Genomic DNA, 6,558 nt, shown 5'->3' with positions numbered 1-6,558 from the left:
ATTCATCCACATGTTACAACAATCCGCACAATTTAATTGTTTGGCCGATGAGGATCCAAATAGTCACATAGAGAATTTCTTGGAAGTGTGTGATATGCTCAAGATCAATGGTGTTACGGATGATGCCATCAATTTGAGAGCCTTCCCATATTCCTTGAAGGGGAGAGCAAAGTAATGGCTGTACTCATTACTTAGAGCATCGATCACTACATGGGAGGAAATTGTAGAAGCTTTTCTTGCCCGTTATTTTCCTCCCGGAAAATCTGCAAAGCTTAGGAATGAGATCTCATCCTTTGTTCAAATGGAATTGGAGTATCTATTTGAGACATGGGAAATGTTGAAGGAACTCCTGCAAAAATGTCCTCAATATGGGTTTTTAGAGTGGATGATCATTCAAACTTTTTACAATGGTTTGAACCCAAGTACAAGATAGCTACTTAATGCAGTAACAGGAGGTACCTTAGGTAGAAAGACCCCCGGAGAAGCCCGGCAATTAATTGAAGAAATGGGGTTGAACAACTACCAATGGAATGTTAGGGAGAAGAAGAAAATGGCCGGCATCCATGGGGTAAATACGGTTACATCATTGGCGGCCGAAGTGGAGGCATTGAGTAAGAAGTTAGATACTATAACTTGTCCGAGATTGGTGGCTATAATGAGTTGTGATGGATGTGGAGGGGGACATGCCCCATCCGATTGCTCGATAACTGTTGGTGGTATACCCTCTGTTGGGCAAGTTGACTATGTGGGTAATGCAATGAGAAACCAAGACAATCCTTATAGCAATGCCTACAATTTGGGTTAGAGGAATCACCGTAATTTCTCATGGAATAACCAAGGGCAACAAAAGGCCACCGCACCACCGGGTTTTCAACAACAACAAGCCCCAAACATGGAGAATAGAGTTTCAAGCTTGGATATCCGGATGTCTGATTTAGAGAAAGCCTTGACCTAATTTGTGCAATCATCGGATACATGGTTCAAATCGGTCGAGGCTACACATCGCAACCACACTGCTTCATTATATAATTTAGAAAATCAAGTGGGGCAAATCGTGAAGTCTCTATTTGAGAGACCACGAGGAAGCTTGCCAAGTAACACCGAGACCAATCCACGAGAACATGTGAAGGCAATCATTTTGAGAAGTGGTCGTGAGGTTGAGGGTAGGCTTCCAAGTGAGAAGACCAATGTTAAAGCACCCGAGGTTGTGGAGGTTGAGGAGAGAGCCAACAAAGAAAAAGAGGTGGCATCTCCAGCTTTCAAGCCAAGAATCCCTTATCCTTCAAGATTGAAGAATGACCAAAATGATGAGCAATACAAGAAGTTCCTGGGTCTATTCAAGCAATTGCACATCAACATTCTTTTTGTGGAGGCGTTGTCTCAGATACCTCGGTATGCTAAGTTTTTTAAAGATCTTTTGACCAACAAGAGGAAGTTAGAGGAGGGTGCATCAGTGATCTTAGATGCCTCTTATTTGGTGGTGTTGCAAAAGAATATGCCGAGCAAGAAGAAGGACTCCTGAAGCTTTGTGATTCCGTACAACATTTGCAATTTGGGTGGAAGAGATGGCATTGGCGGATTCCGGGGCTTGTATCAACGTCATGCCATACTCATTCTTTCAGAAGCTAGGCATGGGAGAGCCTAGGCCCACTCAAATGACATTACAATTGGCGGACGAGCGATTGAGACATCAAGGGGCATCAATGAAGGCGTGCTTGTCAAGGTGGACAAGTACATATTTCCTGTAGATTTCATAGTGTTGGACATCGACGAGGATGTAGATGTTCCTTTGATACTTAGGAAGCCATTCTTGCGTACTTCCAAGGCATTGATCGACATGGATGGTAAGGAGTTGACACTGAGGGTTGGAGATGACAAACTCACATACCTACTCGTTGAAGCCATGTGACATTCTCTTGACTTTGATGACACTCTGTATTTTCTTGACACTACTAATGAGATAATTGATGAATATGTGCAGAAAATATTGTATCCGGACCTATACGAGGGGTTGCTAGACCAAGAGGTGGAGAACAAAGAAGTAATGATGCTTGGTCTAGAGGAAGAAGTACCATCTACCCCGGGGATTATGAAGAAGGTGCTCTGGAAGATGAAAAGGGCAAGGAGATGCCACAAGAAACACTCCAAGGCTATTGGGGGATGCACAGAAACGAGACTAAGAGTTACGGACCTTCAAGTGGTAACAAGCCCGACAACTCCCCCTCTACCTTCAAAAGACTATATTCATCGTGCTTTCAAGTCATGGGTAAGAGGAAACCTCTATCTATGAACCCCGATAGGGGTAAAAATAAAAGTATGATCAAGCTAAGTGGCGTTAAACAAAAGCGCTTCTTGAGAGCAACCCAAGTCTTCTTTGTTTTCTAATTTTTTTAGTTTAGTGTTTCCATGAATAAGGCTTTAAGTGTTGGTGTCTTGATTCTTTGATGCTTTTGTTGTGATTTTCGCGTGGACATTGTGGTGTTATCATGTGCCTAATCATGTGTGGGGAAGAATCTTGAGTCGTTTGAGTGTGTTTTTTCGTGTTTTTAGGTTAAAATTGCATTATTCTGTGAGGCTCAGTGTTTGTTGTGTCCAAAAATTTTCTTCAAAGCCTCAAAGTTTTTCTAAGTGTCTATGAAATCATATGCCCGTGTGGAATTTCCGTGCAGGGCATGCATTCTCATTCGAGCCCATCCGAGAGACCGCGCGGGGTGTGGACTTGCCCCTATGAACGACCTTGTGAATTTCACATGCCCGTGGGTAATTTCCGCATGGGTGTGTGTCATCCTGTAGAGACTTAGCATTTTTCCCGAGAAGACACAGGGGCGTGGACTCGCCTGCATGGATGATCTGTGATAAGCGTGCGAACTGGATAATTTCCACGAGGCCCGCGTGGATCTTTGCAGATGAGCTTCTTTCCATCCTGAGAATACATAAGGGCGTGCGTGCCCCTGTGAACAGGCCCTGTGATGTCCATGCCCATGTGAAAATTCCGCACGGGCGTGGAAAACACTTAGAGAATTTTCTCAGTTGGACAGAGGAGCCACAGGGGCGTGGAGATGTCCCACATGGGTTGGCACGCTGGCGTGGGGGAATTTCCACACCTTTCGTGTGGTTGTGTAAAGAGGCGAAAGAGTGTTTTCCCAGAGCGCACAAGGGCATGCCTCTGCCCCTGTGGGTCTCTCCTATGGAGTCACACGGGTATGGGTAATTTCCACACGCCCGTATGATGTACAGAAACGCAAAAGCCAAGGGATTTCATTAAAATTCCTTTGAGTTTATTCATTCTTACACTCCCAATCACTCAGAGAACACTCTCCACTACTCTCCTGATCTCGGACCATTGATCTAGAGTTGTATTACTTGAATATTTGGCCGAATTCGAAGGTTTTCATCTTCAGTTGTTGGTAAACCCTCAATTCCTTTTTTCTTTGCCATAAATTGATTTTAATCAATTAAAATGATGAATGTTGCTTCGTTTCTATGTTTATAAGGTTTATGCATGCTTAGAATAAAGTTAGAAATGACACAAACGTGTATGTTTGGTTTAGTGGGGCGTGGTCGTGTGGTTTCACACCCGTGGATCCACGCAGGGCTTGTTGAAATCCTACGCGACCGTGTGGAATTCTCTGAAATTAATTTTTTTGAATGCTTTTGGTCAATTTTATGTGTTAATTTTGCAAATATGGCCCCTAGATCGAAGAAGCATAATGGCAAGTACCCCTCGAGAGTTATCGCTTGAGGTCCTAGCAGTATGGATTTAGCGATTCCAAAGCACTAGGCTCGCTTTGAGAGGTTGTCGAAGTTATGATTTGGGACCGATCGTGTTTTTCACGACATAGACACTTTGAGAGAGATCCAGACGGCCGGTGATATGGAGGAGGAGATAGAGGATATGCTTGCAGTTGCCAGTTGGGGCCGTTTATTGTCGATCAGAGAGCCTGCCATCTACACATTGACACTCGAGGTTTTAACATCATTCCAGTTTGATCGCTCGTATTCTTATTTTGACATTAAAGGAGCTATAGAGTTTTGATCCCTTGGACAGTACTATAGCTTGAGTGTGACTCAGTTTTCGATCCAGATGGGGCTATATGATCACGGTATACATAGAGGGCCGAGTAGTATGAGCGATTGCTCACATATTATCCGGGGGAGTTTGGCGTACATGCAGCGTGCTCTGATGCATTATGTGGACAAGGGCAGTATGAGCCCGGGGATTTAAAGGCCACCTGCCTCTCCCGGTCGAGTTACAGATACATTCACGCCGTTACGGCGGGTCGGTGAGCAGGCGCTGTGATAATCTTGGTGTGCTTTCGACCACGGTGACTGCTATACTTATACTCTATGAGTGCAGGCACACGCTACACTTAGGACAGCATGTGGCGGATATATATGACATCAAAGGGATGTATGCGGGATCGAGTGCCCTCTTCATTGGTCCCTATATCACGAGGGTTAGTCATTGGCATGGAAGACTTGCAGTGTGATCCGGGGGCCCTAGAAGGCAGTGTGCACTGCTCCCCAGGCATTGAGACTATGAGATTGATTGGGATGGTTCGTAGGGTGTCGATCGGGAGTGTATCGTTGATTACACCTACACTAGAGACAGTAAAGGGCAGAGATGACATACTGGAATCTCCTCACGCCCTCTGAGGGCTGCATTCGAAGAACACGGAGACCCGAGGGAGACACCTCAGTCTGAGGGATCGCCTCCAGTGCCCATGTTTTTCTCCATCTCGAGCCTATGATCATTTTGAGGAGGCTCGAGAGTCTTTCTAGAGTGTAGTCCGGTTTGAGATTCTTGAGGTCCATACGACCTAGGCCACCGACTGCCCTGAGTTCAAGGCGTGTTTCAAAATTTTATAGCAGTTTCTATAGCGAGATGCGAGATCACCATTTATCTTTGCGACCGGGACCGCTCGAGCTCCTCTAGCACCATCATTACCAGCTCATGCACTGATTGATACATCTAGTCCACCATCGCTTGTGTGTGAGAGCCCGACACAGGATGACACCGACGATTGATACATCTTTGCCTTACTTTGACTTTATATTTTTCTTTATTTTTGCATTTTATTTTGTACTTGTACACTCAGAAAGGGTCTTCATTCGGAGTTTATCTTTTATTTTTGTTTGAGTTGTATTTTATTGCTTTATCTTTTATATACTCGACCTGTTTTTTTTATTAAGCTTCCTGAACCCTCTTGTGTATGCGTCGGGATGGTCTTGTCGGCATGGGACTTGAGAACTAGTCATGGACACGGCCAATGTGGTGTGTGTGTGCTTCACAACCTGTTGGAACTTTACTCCCAAAGTTTAGCTCCATCAAAGCGCAACATTAGGAGTCGGGGGTATTGTTTCAATTGCCCACTCCACATATTTACTTGATTGTTATACTTTCTATTGTGCTTGCATGTGTACATTGAGTGCAATGCACATCTTAAGTGTGTGTGTGGGAGGGGGGAGTCACTTTGCACATGTGTTTTACACAAGTTTTGATTGACATACATGCTCACGTAGCCAATGGCGGTTCACCTTAGTTGCAATGTTTGTATTCTTGAGTCTAGGAGAATTTTTAACATTGAATGTTCTCATACTCTAGTTTTTACTTGAATTTTTAGGTTTTTTTTCCCGATTGACACTTGTTGCACCACTCGCTCATGAAACTCTTTTGGAAACTCAAGTTCGATGTTTAAAGGACTAATTAGTCTTGTTTCTTGTTCTATTTTGCTAAAAAAAATTGGAAAAAGAAAAGAAAAGAAGAAAAAATAGATATATTGTTTAGTTGTGCATTTTGGGTGGAAAAACCTACCACCTATGAAGTATAAAGCTACTCTCATAAGTCGGATACTAGTTATGCCCTAATGAGGAAAAAGCAATCTCATGGGATAAGATATAGAAATCTACCACTCTAGTAGAAGAGCTATCGCCTCGAAAGTGTGAAAGCCACCTTAGCAGCCACTTCTGAAAGGGCTATCTTAGAGGATGTGTGAAGCTACTACCATCTCGTTGTATTGCTATGTCTTGTAGACAAATAAGTCTCTTATACTTAGAACTTTGAGGGAGTATCGTTGTGTTGAATTGATTGAGTTTACACACACTTATATGATTTCGAGGTTTGTTGTCCTTTTTATTCAAGTTTTATGCTAGAGCATTGATTTTTCAATTTAGTATTGAAATTTTCATTACTTGTAGAATGCTCTCCTTGCATGCTTTGGTGAACCTAAGGCTAAGAAATTTCAATATTTCCTTCTTTTGTACTTCAATATTTTATTTTTTCTTGAGGGCAAGCAAAAGCTTAAGTGTGGGGGAGTTTGATAGAGTGCTTGTGTGCTAGAATGGGAGTGTTCTTTCCTTACAATAGAGCATTACTTTTTGATCGGGGTTTAAGCGACTACATACATGTGTATTAGTGTTCTTTTGTGCTTGTAGGGTTGTGGAGCTAAGTATTGAGAAAAGAAGCCAAAAGTAGATCATGCATGCACTATTTGGTGGAGTCTTGGGAGGAACAAATGTGAAGACACAAGTGGGGGTCTAAGATACGTGAAGTGTGCC

General features: G+C 43.3%; 1 non-coding gene across 1 annotated transcript; it reads right to left on the bottom strand.

Annotated features, from left to right (window-relative positions):
- Positions 1–268: 268 nt before the first annotated feature.
- On the bottom strand, positions 269–375 carry LOC120255193. Its single transcript, XR_005534919.1, has one exon. It is a non-coding gene; the product is annotated as a small nucleolar RNA R71 (small nucleolar RNA).
- Positions 376–6,558: the final 6,183 nt, after the last annotated feature.

This window comes from Dioscorea cayenensis, unplaced genomic scaffold (assembly GCF_009730915.1).
Source record: "Dioscorea cayenensis subsp. rotundata cultivar TDr96_F1 unplaced genomic scaffold, TDr96_F1_v2_PseudoChromosome.rev07_lg8_w22 25.fasta BLBR01000878.1, whole genome shotgun sequence".
In the NCBI taxonomy this organism is placed as follows: Eukaryota; Viridiplantae; Streptophyta; class Magnoliopsida; order Dioscoreales; family Dioscoreaceae; genus Dioscorea; species Dioscorea cayenensis.
This window is presented reverse-complemented; position numbering and strand designations above follow the sequence as displayed.